At 42.8% G+C, this 16,891-nt stretch overlaps 1 protein-coding gene across 2 annotated transcripts in view; it reads right to left on the bottom strand.

Annotated features, from left to right (window-relative positions):
* The window catches only part of LOC128698484 (adenylate cyclase type 2), a 346,235-nt gene that overhangs the window by 57,980 nt on the left and 271,364 nt on the right, over positions 1 to 16,891 (bottom strand). The window lies entirely within an intron of this gene.

The following is a 16,891-nucleotide window of genomic DNA, read 5'->3' as shown; positions in this document are numbered from 1 at the left end:
CACCTGGGTATACAAACACTGAGAGACATACACCTGGGTATACAAATACTGAGAGACATACACCTGGGTATACAAACACTGAGAGACATACACCTGGGTGTACAAACACTGAGAGACATACACCTGGGTATACAAACACTGAGAGACATACACCTGGGTATACAAACACTGAGAGACATACACCTGGGTATAGAAACACTGAGAGACATACACCTGGGTGTACAAACACTGAGAGACATACACCTGGGTATACAAACACTGAGAGACATACACCTGGGTATACAAATACTGAGAGACATACACCTGGGTATACAAACACTGAGAAACATACACCTGGGTATACAAACACAGAGACATACACCTGGGTATACAAACACTGAGAGACATACACCTGGGTATACAAACACTGAGACATACACCTGGGTATACAAACACTGAGAGACATACACCTGGGTATACAGAAACTGAGACATACACCTGGGTATACAAACACTGAGACATACACCTGGGTATACAAACACTGGGAGACATACACCTGGGTATACAGACACTGAGACATACACCTGGGTATACAAACACTGAGAGACATACACCTGGGTATACAAACACTGAGAGACATACACTTGGGTATACAAACACTGAGAGACATACACCTGGGTATACAAACACTGAGAAACATACTCCTGGGTATACAAACACTGAAAGACATACACCTGAGTGTACAAACACTGAGAGACATACACCTGGGTATACAAACACTGAGAGACATACACCTGGGTATACAAACACTGAGAAACATACTCCTGGGTATACAAACACTGAAAGACATACACCTGGGTATACAAACACTGAGAGACATACACCTGGGTATACAAACACTGAGAAACATACTCCTGGGTATACAAACACTGAAAGACATACACCTGGGTATACAAACACTGAGAGACATACACCTGAGTGTACAAACACTGAAAGACATACACCTGGGTATACAAACACTGAGAGACATACACCTGGGTATACAAACACTGAGAGACATACACCTGGGTATACAAACACTGAGAGACATACACCTGGGTATACAAACACTGAGAGACATACACCTGGGTATACAAACACTGAGAGACATACACCTGGGTATACAAACACTGAGAGACATACACCTGGGTATACAAACACTGAGAGACATACACCTGGGTACACAAACACTGAGAGACATACACCTGGGTATACAAACACTGAGAGACATACACCTGGGTATACAAACACAGAGACATACACCTGGGTATACAAACACTGAGAGACATACACCTGGGTATACAAACACTGAGAGACATACACCTGGGTATACAAACACTGAGAGACATACACCTGGGTATACAAACACTGAGAGACATACACCTGGGTATACAAATACTGAGAGACATACACCTGGGTATACAAACACTGAGAGACATACACCTGGGTATACAAACACTGAGAGACATACACCTGGGTATACAAACAGGAACATACACTTCTCGGTGTATATTCTTGTGTCACTTTGTGGTTCAGTTTTAATTATCCTCTTAAAATTTTATTAATACCAGAGAGAAAATTTCGTCTACTCTTATGGTAAATTTTAACCTAACCTTCACGATTTTGTTGATGGTAAAATACGAAAAAAAAATCCTCACACATATTAGAATAAAAATTGAATTTGGAACTGAAATTTTTTGAATACAGTTAAAAACATAGGTAAAAAAATATTTTTTGAAAAATTATCCTAAAGTTTACACACACACACACACACACACACACACACACACACACACACACACACACACAGTGATGATAAAGCACTTGGAGCAGGGAGAGAGTGGACTTAGTAGCGACCAGTGAAGAGGTGGGACCAGGAGCTATGACTCGACCCCTGCAAGCACAAATAGATGAATACACACACACACAGCCTCTCTGACAGCACAGGTCCTCCACATGCCCATGTGATCCTGCCAGCGCCTGATAATCCTCGCTGATCCTGTGGTCAGCGAATTAGGTCCAAGACATGTGGACTTCACGGAATCCTCTGTGGTCTCCTCCCTAAGTCCTTTGGTGCTTCTCCCCGTCAAAACCCCAGTGGCTTCTAGATCCTACTCCCCCGCCCTCCCCAGCAACCCTTCTGTGGCGCTCACAGCTGGCGTCTCCTTCAATAGAATTACGTTCCCGCCCACAATAACTGGTGGTGGTGGTACCTACTGTACTGGACGTTCCCGCCCACAATAACTGGTGGTGGTGGTACCTACTGTACTGGACGTTCCCGCCCACAATAACTGGTGGTGGTGGTACCTACTGTACTGGACGTTCCCGCCCACAATAACTGGTGGTGGTGGTACCTACTGTACTGGACGTTCCCGCCCACAATAACTGGTGGTGGTGGTACCTACTGTACTGGACGTTCCCGCCCACAATAACTGGTGGTGGTGGTACCTACTGTACTGGACGTTCCCGCCCACAATAACAGGTGGTGGTGGTACCTACTGTACTGGACGTTCCCGCCCACAATAACAGGTGGTAGTGGTACCTACTGTACTGGACGTTCCCGCCCACAATAACTGGTGGTGGTGGTACCTACTGTACTGGACGTTCCCGCCCACAATAACAGGTGGTGGTGGTACCTACTGTACTGGACGTTCCCGCCCACAATAACAGGTGGTAGTGGTACCTACTGTACTGGACGTTCCCGCCCACAATAACAGGTGGTAGTGGTACCTACTGTACTGGACGTTCCCGCCCACAATAACAGGTGGTGGTGGTACCTACTGTACTGGACGTTCCCGCCCACAATAACAGGTGGTAGTGGTACCTACTGTACTGGACGTTCCCGCCCACAATAACTGGTGGTGGTGGTACCTACTGTACTGGACGTTCCCGCCCACAATAACAGGTGGTGGTGGTACCTACTGTACTGGACGTTCCCGCCCACAATAACAGGTGGTGGTGGTACCTACTGTACTGGACGTCCCAGGCACCGGAAAACCGTATTTCGTGGCCTTAACGTACGTTAGGTTAGAATGTTATTGTTGGTCTCAACTCTGACGTTACAACAGTTGACATTCGACAAAAAATATTGATCTTCCTAAATTGAAACAAAAATGGAATTTGCTAAAGGTTTTTTTTTTTTTGAGAAATTTTAAGAAAAACGTGAAAATGTTGATAAATATTAAGTTTTTTACTTAATAAATTAACAACCATAACTGGAACAATACTGGTACAAACACAATACCATGACTGGAACAATGCTGGTACACAGACACAATACCATGACTGGAACAATGCTGGTACACAGACACAATACCATGACTGGAACAATGCTGGTACACAGACACAATACCATGACTGGAACACTGCTGGTACACAGACACAATACCATGACTGGAACAATGCTGGTACACAGACACAATACCATGACTGGAACAATGCTGGTACACAGACACAATACCATGACTGATACCATGACTGGAACAATGCTGGTACACAGACACAATACCATGACTGGAACAATGCTGGTACACAGACACAATACCATGACTGGAACAATGCTGGTACACAGACACAATACCATGACTGGAACAATGCTGGTACACAGACACAATACCATGACTGGAACAATGCTGGTACACAGACACAATACCATGACTGGAACAATGCTGGTACACAGACACAATACCATGACTGGAACAATGCTGGTACACAGACACAATACCATGACTGGAACAATGCTGGTACACAGACACAATACCATGACTGGAACAATGCTGGTACACAGACACAATACCATGACTGGAACAATGCTGGTACACAGACACAATACCATGACTGGAACAATGCTGGTACACAGACACAATACCATGACTGGAACAATGCTGGTACACAGACACAATACCATGACTGGAACAATACTGGTACACAGACACAATACCATGACTGGAACAATGCTGGTACACAGACACAATACCATGACTGGAACAATACTGGTACACAGACACAATACCATGACTGGAACACTGCTGGTACACAGACACAATAACATGACTGGAACAATGCTGGTACACAGACACAATAACATGACTGGAACAATGCTGGTACACAGACACAATACCATGACTGGAACAATGCTGGTACACAGACACAATACCCTGACTGGAACAATGCTGGTACACAGACACAATACCATGACTGGAACAATGCTGGTACACAGACACAATACCATGACTGGAACAATGCTGATACACAGACACAATACCATGACTGGAACAATGCTGGTACACAGACACAATACCATGACTGGAACAATGCTGGTACACAGACACAATACCATGACTGGAATAATGCTGGTACACAGACACAATACCATGACTGGAACAATGCTGGTACACAGACACAATACCATGACTGGAACAATGCTGGTACACAGACACAATACCATGACTGGAACAATGCTGGTACACAGACACAATACCATGACTGGAACAATGCTGGTACACAGACACAATACCATGACTGGAACAATGCTGGTACACAGACACAATACCATGACTGGAACAATGTTGGTACACAGACACAATACCATGACTGGAACAATGCTGGTACACAGACACAATACCATGACTGGAACAATGCTGGTACACAGACACAATACCCTGGAAAAAAAAAATTCACAGGTAAACCAATATTTTTGTATAAAATATCTTCTTTCAATCACAATTCTTGTTGTAGTTGTGAATTGTGTTGAAGAATATATATATATATATATATATATATATATATATATATATATATATATATATATAATGTATATTATAATGTGTGTGTATGCATTGGTGTGGTCGTCCACACCATGACAGGGTCGTCCACAGGATCGTCCATGATACGGTCGTCTATGGCAGGGTCGTCCACACCAGTGGTCGTCAACGGTAGGGTTGCCCATGGTAGGGGTCCATAGCCGGGGTCTTCCACACCAGGGGTCTATAGCCGGGGTCGTCCATAGCAGGGTCATCCATACCAGGGTTCCATGGCAGGGTCGTCCACACCAGGGGTCCATAGCTGGGGTCGTCCATGGCAGGGTCATCCACACCAGGGGTCCATAGCCGGGGTCGTCCAGGACAGGGGTCCTCACCAGGGATCGTCAACGTATAATATAATTACTTGTGACCACTAAATGGATCAAGGTCAGTAATGAGAGCGCTTGTGTAGTGTTTACCTGGCCTGGCTCTAATGTAATTACCTGAGTGGAATTACTTCTCTTAGTGTGCGAGGGTTGAACCATACCTCTTGCGCAGTTTAGTTTTACTCTCATGCCTACTCTTGAAACTATGTATAGTATTTAGAGTCCATTCTTGTATCAGTCAATGGTACCAGTGTACCATTGATCTGCTACTTTCTATATCAAGACAAAAAAACATTCCTGGTATCCCCTCGGCGCGCTTGAGGTTCCTAAACCTGTATTCCCTGGAACGCAGGAGGGAGAGATACATGATTATATATACCTGGAAAATCCTAGAGGGACTAGTACCGAACTTGCACACGAAAATCACTCACTACGAAAGCAAAAGACTTGGCAGACGATGCAACATCCCCCCAATGAAAAGCAGGGGTGTCACTAGCACGTTAAGAGACCATACAATAAGTGTCCGGGGCCCGAGACTGTTCAACTGCCTCCCAGCATACATAAGGGGGATTACCAACAGACCCCTGGCAGTCTTCAAGCTGGCACTGGACAAGCACCTAAAGTCAGTACCTGACCAGCCGGGCTGTGACTCGTACGTTGGTTTGCGTGCAGCCAGCAGTAACAGCCTGGTTGATCAGGCTCTGATCCACCAGGAGGCCTGGTCACAGACCGGGCCGCAGGGGCGTTGACCCCCGGAACTCTCGCCAGGTAAACTCCAGGCTCCACTTTATTTACACTTGATGAAAATTAGAAACGTGCAGCATCTGGGTATCTTTATTGTAGACGTTTCGCCATCCAGTGGTTTCATCAATACAAATTCAAGGACATAATTGGAAGACAGTAGAACTATATACAGAAGATGAGGTAATCAGTCCCTCAGTCTTGGAGGTGAAGAGCACCGTAGTCTTGAAGAATCTGGAGCACAGGCAAGAAGCCTGGCGCTTATATACTGTCGTCAGGTGGTAAGGGACGGGGAGAAGACATTATCACTGGTAGGCGGGATTTTTAGTGGAAGTAGTTCGTTCCCGAGGGACGGGTCAGTAGTAGTGAATTATTATAATCATGGGGAGCGCTAAAGCCGTAGGATTATACAGCGCATTTGGGGGGGGGATGGGAGGCATTCAGGCTCAATTCAGGGAACTGGAGCACAGATCGAATTCCCTAAAGTAAGAGCCCGTCACCAGCGTCACGGAACCTCCCTTGAGGGGAGTAGTAGTGAAGAGGTTGTGGAGATGTTCTCTGGACCAAGATTCCACGATGTTGCAGTGTCTGACGACAGTATATAAGCGCCAGCCTTCTTGCCTGTGTTCCAGACTCTTCGAGACTACGGTGCTCTTCACCAGCTCCAAGACTGAGGGACTGATTACCTCATCTTTTGTATACGGTTCTACTGTCTTCCATTTATGTTCTGGAATTTGTATTGATAAAGCCACTGGATGGCGAAACGTCTGCAATAAAGATACCCAGATGTTGAATATGTCTATTTTTTATCTTGTCGGTATTGTACACCATTCATGTATAAACCGTCAGACATTGTATACACTTGACAGCTGTTTCTTCCTGTTATCCCTGGCGCAGCTACCAAGAAGTCTTCTTAATTCATCTTTTATGACCATATCTAGTTATCATGTCTCTTTTTCTAACAGCCTCTTATTCATCATGTTTTTTTAAGTAGTAGCCATCGCAGTATAGGCCTAGCATAGGTCATTAGGCCTGCTACAGTATTCATCCATTCTTATGTCAGTGGTTAAGTGATAACCATCTCAAGTATAATATATATGAGAGTTGAGTTACGATGTAAATTGACGATGACAACTAAGAAGCGATAGAAGTGAGTAAGAGAGAAAGAGAAAGATGCCTAGAACCCCTTCCCCTCCCTTCACTCCTTCAATCTAATCTACAATTTCTTGACAGAGTGAGACGACACATCTCTCGCCTGGACAGATCTGTCATTCCAGCAGAACCTGCAACACAGGAGGGATATGGGTGGCTTTACTGTTATGTACAAGGCCAATGTTGTCAAGTTTCCACACTTGGCTCCATTCTGCGAACAGCGAGAGGACAGCTTGTATACCACAAGACGGGCCGCAACAAGGCATCTTGTATTTCACAAGACAGGCAGCAAGACAGCAGTTTCTATACAAGACGGGCAGCCAACAGCATCTCCACGCTGGTTGTACCCTAGATCATTTATTCGCTGAAATCAAGTCAGTTGACCACATGAAATCTGTCGCCCACAGCTGGTCCACAGCTGGCTCACAGCTGGCTTGCATCTGGCCCACAGATGGTTCCAGCTTCATCCTGTTCCCTATTAGCATATCTGATAATGGTAAGGATTTCAAATGAGGTGATGTACGTAACATTATTATAATCAAGGGGGAAGCGCCTGGGGGGGGGGGGATGTGGAAGGCATTCAGGCTTAATTCGGGGAACTGGAGCACAGATGTAGGTAACAGATCTTAACTTGTAAATAAAGTTAGATTACTTAACCTAACCTTGTAAAACGCTATGTAAAAAAGATATCTTACATAAAGAGGTTAAAAGAGAGATATCTCACATTTATAAACGGGAGAGAGCGCTGTATGACCCTAGTAGGTTTAGCGCTTCCTTTTGATTATAATACTATAAACGGGAGAGATAAAGAGATAACTCATAAAAAACGGAAGGTAGAGAGAGATATCTCACACAAAAAAAAGGGAGGTAAAAAGAGATATCCTATTCATAGAAAACGAGTTGTATGACCCATGTGGGTTTAGCTCTTAGTTATAAAATTATTATAGAAAACGAGAAAGGTAAAGAAAGAGAGAGAGATATCTCACATTCATAAAAAACGGGAGAGGTGTTGTGTGCGAGGCGGAGTGCGCTTGCGCAGACCACCTACTCATTTCTGAGGGATGGAATGTGCGCAAATCAGTGATCCGTATTTATCGTGGATAATATCAATCATCCGTGTGTTTGCGACGTTGATACCGCTACAAAATAATCCGTGGACACCCCCACCACACTCGGGAGCAATAATAACCGTGGTGGACGCGCAGGTGATGCCAGGAAAGCAGAAATAACACAACAGGCAAGACGTCAGGCAGACGCCTCCTCAAGGTAATATTCAATTTTCAAGAATATATAATCGCCATTTCAACGCCTAACAAACTCTAATTAATGAGTCAGCGTATAATTACCCTCGTCTGGCTTAATTGGTCTGGATTGTTTAGTCTGGTGTGAGGTAGTGAAGTATTGAGGGTTGGCTGGGTTATTTGGCCCGGGATGGAGGGGAGGGGGGGGGGTGTTTAAGGGGTTCTTGATCCAAGGAATTGGATCTGTTCTCTTGGACTGGAAAGTGATTGTCTCTTAATGTCTCCGCCCAAGGCGTTGTATGGCCCCTACCGGTTTAGTTCGCCTTAGTTAATGTAATTATAATACGCTGTATAGTCCAACAGGTTTAGCGCTTCCCCATAATAATAATATAATAATAATGATATAATAATTATAATAATAAAATTATAAAATAATTATATTAAAATAATGGCAAAATATAATATAGTATAATGACAAAAAAAATAATAAACTATAATACTAGTAATGATAAAATATAATAAAATAATAATGACAAAATATACTAATAATAATAATAATAATGACAAAAGGTATATATCTCCAGTATATATAGCTGTATAACCCTTGTGGTTTAGCGCTTCTTTCAGATTATAATAATAATCAGTATATATAGATGTGTATATCCCTCACTGTATACATGTCGAGTTTATTAATCCGTGTAATAAATTATTCCTGTTGGGTGTTAAACAGGTGACATGAACTTGTAATGACCCTTGTGTAGTTGATAGGCTTGAAACCTTGTAAGACAACAGGATTCAAGAATGTTATTCATTTGCTTATATATACGATGGGAAATTGATCTTAGGTAAGCCAATAGATGTTATACGGTCGATAGATAAGTATTAGAATATAGACCCGTGCTAGGCAGGTTCAACTCCCACCCATTCGTACACCCGTTTTTCCTTGTATTTAAATCTACCAAAAGTTCTTCCTTCTACAACTCTATTGACACATAGGTACTTCATAATATTCTTTCTATATCTAAATTTGTCCAGCTTGAATCTATTGCCGCGAGCCCTGTCTTGGTTAGACATTTTTAACACGTTATTTATGCCCCATTTATTCCTGTTTTCCCATTTGTATACTTCAGTGTTGTCTCCCTTAACTTACGTTTTCCCAGAGTTTGCAAGTGTCTTCAGTGTATCTTGGTAGGTAAGGTTTCTGTAACGTGTGTAGCAAGTTTACTGCCATCGTCACTCAAACATACTCTCATCTCTAAAACAAAAAAATTAAATAAGCTTTTATTCTATATACACTGACAGACGTACTATGTACAACAATGTATATCTATATATATATAATATATATATATATATATATATATATATATATATATATATATATATATATATATATATATATTATCTGTGTGAGAGAGAATAAACGGTAAGATGGACGAGAGGCTTGAACCGAGGTCCTGGGATTGACAGGTCCAGTGCTTGACTATCAGCTATCAAAACTTTGGAGTCCAGTCCCTGGACCAATTATGTACCTCTGTAATCTTTTGACTACCGCCCACAGGATGGGTATGGGGTGCATAATAAACATATTAAACTAAACTAACTAACCCCTGACTTTGGGAGCTTCTAATAGGGATGACTCAGACTCGGAGATTGTACTTTGCTACGTTTTCAGTCAGTTGCGCTGACTAACCGAACTGACGCCTCCCCACAACTGTGAGGAGGAGTCTTGTTGGCTCCGCTATTTCCTGAATTAAAGTGTACTTATTACAGGGATTTAGCAGCTCATTGTGTGAGAGTTTTCGTCTGAGCTGCCCTCTAGGATTATTTCTGCTATATTATTATTTTCTACGTTCTTCCATTTTTAACGTCATAAACTGAAATCGCCAAACAAGACGTTTGGGGCCGGGATCGGAAGACTTCCCCGGTAGTCATCAATTTTTAATAGCTGTTTCTTGAACTGATGGGATGTTGCGTCTGGCTGCATGTATACACCCACAATGACTAGGTTTCGGTGCTCCATCTTACTGTCAAAACTTCAACTACGTCATTTGTGATGGTCAGTAATTCTAAGCAAATGAGTGACTGTGATGCACAGGCCAGCTCCCCTTTGTTGTCCATTCTTCTTGTACCATCTAGATAATTTGTATCCTGGTGTCCATAGTTCGTTATCAAAGTAATATTGTGTGTGGGTATCTGTGAAAGTCGCAAACTCTATGAGGAGTCCACCGATAAAGATTAGGATTTGGGATTTGAGGAGATTTTTTAACCCAGGGGAGTGTTAGCCACCCAGTATAATCCAAGAATGTCAGTGTCTTATTTCCATTGTGGTCCTTCAGGATGCCACCCACAACAGTCTACTAATACCCAGGTAGCTGCTTACTGCTAAGTGAACAGGGACAGCAGGTAGAAGGAAACATGCCCACTGTTTCCACCCATGCTGGGGAATGAACCACGGACACTCAGTGTGTGAGGCGAGAGCTTTACCAACCCACCCACGGGTATTTTGTTGTTGGTTGATGGTTTTAGACCCTGTATATTTGCAAATACAGTGATGTATTGCTTGTTGGGGGCTATATTTTTGTTGACTAACACTACTGAAATCTACGAGCTCAGAATTACATATTTCAACATATTGAATGAACCACATCCTGGGTGATGGAATATGACAGTGAAACTAACTGTTCCCACTGTGTAACTATCATCCAGAATAGTGTAGCAACACACTGCTGGTGTTCCCACTGTGTAACTATCATCCAGAATAGTGTAGCAACACACTGCTGGTGTTCCCACTGTGTAACTATCATCCAGAATAGTGTAGCAACACACTGCTGGTGTTCCCACTGTGTAACTATCATCCAGAATAGTGTAGCAACACACTGCTGGTGTTCCCACCGTGTAACTATCATCCAGAATAGTGTAGCAACACACTGCTGGTGTTCCCACCGTGTAACTATCATCCAGAATAGTGTAGCAACACACTGCTGGTGTTCCCACCGTGTAACTATCATCCAGAATAGTGTAGCAACACACTACTGGTGTTCCCACTGTGTAACTATCATACAGAATAGTGTAGCAACACACTGCTGGTGTTGCCACTGTGTAACTATCATCCAGAATAGTGTAGCAACACTGCTGGTGTTGCCACTGTGTAACTATCATACAGAATAGTGTAGCAACACACTGCTGGTGTTGCCACTGTGTAACTATCATCCAGAATAGTGTAGCAACACTGCTGGTGTTGCCACTGTGTAACTATCATACAGAATAGTGTAGCAACACACTGCTGGTGTTGCCACTGTGTAACTATCATACAGAATAGTGTAGCAACACTGCTGGTGTTGCCACTGTGTAACTATCATAGAATAGTGTAGCAACACACTGCTGGTGTTGCCACTGTGTAACTATCATAGAATAGTGTAGCAACACTGCTGGTGTTGCCACTGTGTAACTATCATACAGAATAGTGTAGCAACACACTGCTGGTGTTGCCACTGTGTAACTATCATACAGAATAGTGTAGCAACACACTGCTGGTGTTCCCACTGTGTAACTAGCATCCAGAATAGTGTAGCAACACACTGCTGGTGTTCCCACTGTGTAACTATCATACAGAATAGTGTAGCAACACACTGCTGGTGGTCCCACTGTGTAACTATGATCCAGAATAGTGTAGCAACACACTGCTGGTGTTCCCACTGTGTAACTATCGTACAGAATAGTGTAGCAACACACTGCTAGTGTTCCCACTGTGTAACTATCATACAGAATAGTGTACCAACACTGCTGGTGTTCCCACTGTGTAACTATCACCTGGAATAGTGTAGCAACACTGCTGGTGTTCCCACTGTGTAACTATCATACAGAATAGTGTAGCAACGCACTGCTGGTGTTGCCACTGTGTAACTATCATACAGAATAGTGTAGCAACACACTGCTGGTGTTCCCACTGTGTAACTATCATACAGAATAGTGTAGCAACACACTGCTGGTGTTCCCACTGTGTAACTATCATCCAGAATAGTGTAGTAACACACTGCTGGTGTTGCCACTGTGTAACTATCATACAGAATAGTGTAGCAACACACTGCTGGTGTTCCCACTGTGTAACTATCATCCAGAATAGTGTAGCAACACACTGCTGGTGTTCCCACTGTGTAACTCTCATACAGAATAGTGTAGCAACACACTGCTAGTGTTCCCACTGTGTAACTATCATCCAGAATAGTGTAGCAACACTGCTGGTGTTCCCACTGTGTAACTATCATCCAGAATAGTGTAGCAACACTGCTGGTGTTCCCACTGTGTAACTATCATCCAGAATAGTGTAGCAACATTGCTGGTGTTCCCACTGTGTAACTATCATACAGACTAGTGTAGCAACACACTGCTGGTGTTCCCACTGTGTAACTATCATACAGAATAGTGTAGCAACACACTGCTGGTGTTCCCACTGTGTAACTATCATACAGAATAGTGTAGCAACACACTGCTGATGTTCCCACTGTTTAACTATCATCCAGAATAGTGTAGCAACACACTGCTGGTGTTGCCACTGTGTAACTATCATACAGGATAGTGTAGCAACACATTGCTGGTGTTCCCACTGTGTAACTATCATCCAGAATAGTGTAGCAACACACTGCTGGTGTTGCCACTGTGTAACTATCATCCAGAATAGTGTAGCAACACACTGCTGGTGTTGCCACTGTGTAACTATCATACAGAATAGTGTAGCAACACACTGCTGGTGTTCCCACTGTGTAAATATCATCCAGAATAGTGTAGCAACACACTGCTGGTGTTGCCACTGTGTAACTATCATACAGAATAGTGTAGCAACACACTGCTGGTGTTCCCACTGTGTAACTATCATCCAGAATAGTGTAGCAATACACTGCTGGTGTTGCCACTGTGTAATTATCATACAGAATAGTGTAGCAACACACTGCTGGTGTTCCCACTGTGTAACTATCATCCAGAATAGTGTAGCAACACACTGCTGGTGTTGCCACTGTGTAACTACCATACAGAATAGTGTAGCAACACACTGCTGGTGGTCCCACTGTGTAACTATCATCCAGAATAGTGTAGCAACACACTGCTGGTGTTGCCACTGTGTAACTATCATACAGAATAGTGTAGCAACACACTGCTGATGCTCCCACTGTGTAACTATCATCCAGAATAGTGTAGCAACACACTGCTGGTGTTGCCACTGTATAACTATCATACAGAATAGTGTAGCAACACACTGCTGGTGTTCCCACTGTGTAACTATCATGCAGAATAGTGTAGCAACACACTGCTGGCGTTACCACTGTGTAACTATCATATAGAATAGTGTAGCAACGCACTGCTGGCGTTACCACTGTGTAACTATCATATAGAATAGTGTAGCAACGCACTGCTGGTGTTCCCACTGTGTAACTATCATACAGACTAGTGTAGCAACACACTGCTGGTGTTGCCACTGTGTAACTATCATACAGAATAGTGTAGCAACACACTGCTGGTGTTCCCACTGTGTAACTATCATACAGAGTAGTGTAGCAACACACTGCTGGTGTTCCCACTGTGTAACTATCATACAGAATAGTGTAGCAACACACTGCTGGTGTTCCCACTGTGTAACTATCATACAGAATAGTGTAGCAACACACTGCTGGTGTTCCCACTGTGTAACTATCATACAGAATAGTGTAGCAACACACTGCTGGTGTTCCCACTGTGTAACTATCATACAGAATAGTGTAGCAACACACTGCTGGTGTTCCCACTGTGTAACTATCATCCAGAATAGTGTAGCAACACACTGCTGGTGTTCCTACTGTGTAACTATCATCCAGAATAGTGTAGCAACACACTGCTGGTGTTGCCACTGTGTAACTATCATACAGAATAGTGTAGCAACACGCTGCTGGTGTTCCCACTGTGTAACTATCATACAGAATAGTGTAGCAACACACTGCTGGTGTTCCTACTGTGTAACTATCATAAAATAGTGTAGCAACACACTGCTGGTGTTTCCACTGTGTAACTATCATACAGAATAATGTAGCAACACACTGCTTGTGTTGCCACTGTGTAACTATTATACAGAATAGTGTAGCAACACACTGCTGGTGTTCCCACTGTGTAACTATCATACAGACTAGTTTAGCAACACACTGCTGGTTTTTCTACTGTGTAACTATCATATAGAATAGTGTAGCAACACACTGCTGGTGTTCCCACTGTGTAACTATCATACAGACTAGTTTAGCAACACACTGCTGGTTTTTCTACTGTGTAACTATCATATAGAATAGTGTAGCAACACACTGCTGGTGTTCCTACTGTGTAACTATCATAGAATAGTGTAGCAACACACTGCTGGTATTGCCACTGTGTAACTATCATACAGAATAGTGTAGCAACACACTGCTGGTGTTCCCACTGTGTAACTATCATATAGAATAGTGTAGCAACAAACTGTTGGTGTTCCCACTGTGTAACTATCATATAGAATAGTGTAGCAACACACTGCTGGTGTTCCCACTGTGTAATTATCATATAGAATAGTGTAGCAACACACTGCTGGTGTTCCCACTGTGTAACTATCATATAGAATAGTGTAGCAACACACTGCTGGTGTTGCCACTGTGTAACTATCATACAGAATAGTGTAGCAACACACTGCTGGTGTTGCCACTGTGTAACTATCATATAGAATAGTGTAGCAACACACTGCTGGTGTTCCCACTGTGTAACTATCATACAGACTAGTTTAGCAACACACTGCTGGTTTTTCTACTGTGTAACTATCATATAGAATAGTGTAGCAACACACTGCTGGTGTTCCTACTGTGTAACTATCATAGAATAGTGTAGCAACACACTGCTGGTATTGCCACTGTGTAACTATCATACAGAATAGTGTAGCAACACACTGCTGGTGTTCCCACTGTGTAACTATCATATAGAATAGTGTAGCAACAAACTGTTGGTGTTCCCACTGTGTAACTATCATATAGAATAGTGTAGCAACACACTGCTGGTGTTCCCACTGTGTAATTATCATATAGAATAGTGTAGCAACACACTGCTGGTGTTCCCACTGTGTAACTATCATATAGAATAGTGTAGCAACACACTGCTGGTGTTGCCACTGTGTAACTATCATACAGAATAGTGTAGCAACACACTGCTGGTGTTGCCACTGTGTAACTATCATATAGAATAGTGTAGCAACACACTGCTGGTGTTCCCACTGTGTAACTATCATACAGACTAGTTTAGCAACACACTGCTGGTTTTTCTACTGTGTAACTATCATATAGAATAGTGTAGCAACACACTGCTGGTGTTCCTACTGTGTAACTATCATAGAATAGTGTAGCAACACACTGCTGGTATTGCCACTGTGTAACTATCATACAGAATAGTGTAGCAACACACTGCTGGTGTTCCCACTGTGTAACTATCATATAGAATAGTGTAGCAACAAACTGTTGGTGTTCCCACTGTGTAACTATCATATAGAATAGTGTAGCAACACACTGCTGGTGTTCCCACTGTGTAATTATCATATAGAATAGTGTAGCAACACACTGCTGGTGTTCCCACTGTGTAACTATCATATAGAATAGTGTAGCAACACACTGCTGGTGTTGCCACTGTGTAACTATCATACAGAATAGTGTAGCAACACACTGCTGGTGTTGCCACTGTGTAACTATCATATAGAATAGTGTAGCAACACAATGCTGGTGTTGCCACTGTGGAACTATCATATAGAATAGTGTAGCAACACAATGCTGGTGTTTCCACTGTGTAACTATCATACAGAATAGTGTAGCAACACACTGCTGGTGTTGCCACTGTGTAACTATCATACAGAATAGTGTAGCAACACACTGCTGGTGTTGCCACTGTGTAACTATCATACAGAATAGTGTAGCAACACACTGCTGGTGTTGCCACTATGTAACTATCATACAGAATAGTGTAGCAACACACTGCTGGTGTTGCCACTGTGTAACTATCATATAGAATAGTGTAGCAACACACTGCTGGTGTTGCCACTGTGTAACTATCATACAGAATAGTGTAGCAACACACTGCTGGTGTTGCCACTGTGTAACTATCATACAGAATAGTGTAGCAACACACTGCTGGTGTTGCCACTATGTAACTATCATACAGAATAGTGTAGCAACACACTGCTGGTGTTGCCACTGTGTAACTATCATATAGAATAGTGTAGCAACACATTGCTGGTGTTCCCACTGTGTAACTATCATACAGAATAGTGTAGCAACACACTGCTGGTGTTGCCACTGTGTAACTATCATATAGAATAGTGTAGCAACACACTGCTGGTGTTCCCACTGTGTAACTATCATACAGAATAGTGTAGCAACACACTGCTGGTGTTGCCACTGTGTAACTATCATATAGAATAGTGTAGCAACACACTGCTGGTGTTCATTTTTTTTAAATATAAATAAATCCTTCAGAGTGTAGGCCCTTCTGGACTCGAGTCCTAATCATTTTCGCTGAATTCCTTTATAAATACAGCCTTGCTCACACTCAAACAGCACATCAAATCCCCTTCAAAAAACACTTA

This window comes from Cherax quadricarinatus, chromosome 88 (assembly GCF_038502225.1).
Source record: "Cherax quadricarinatus isolate ZL_2023a chromosome 88, ASM3850222v1, whole genome shotgun sequence".
Lineage (NCBI taxonomy): Eukaryota > Metazoa > Arthropoda > Malacostraca > Decapoda > Parastacidae > Cherax > Cherax quadricarinatus.
The sequence above is the reverse complement of the archived record's forward strand: the minus strand, read 5'-3'. Positions and strand labels throughout refer to the sequence as shown.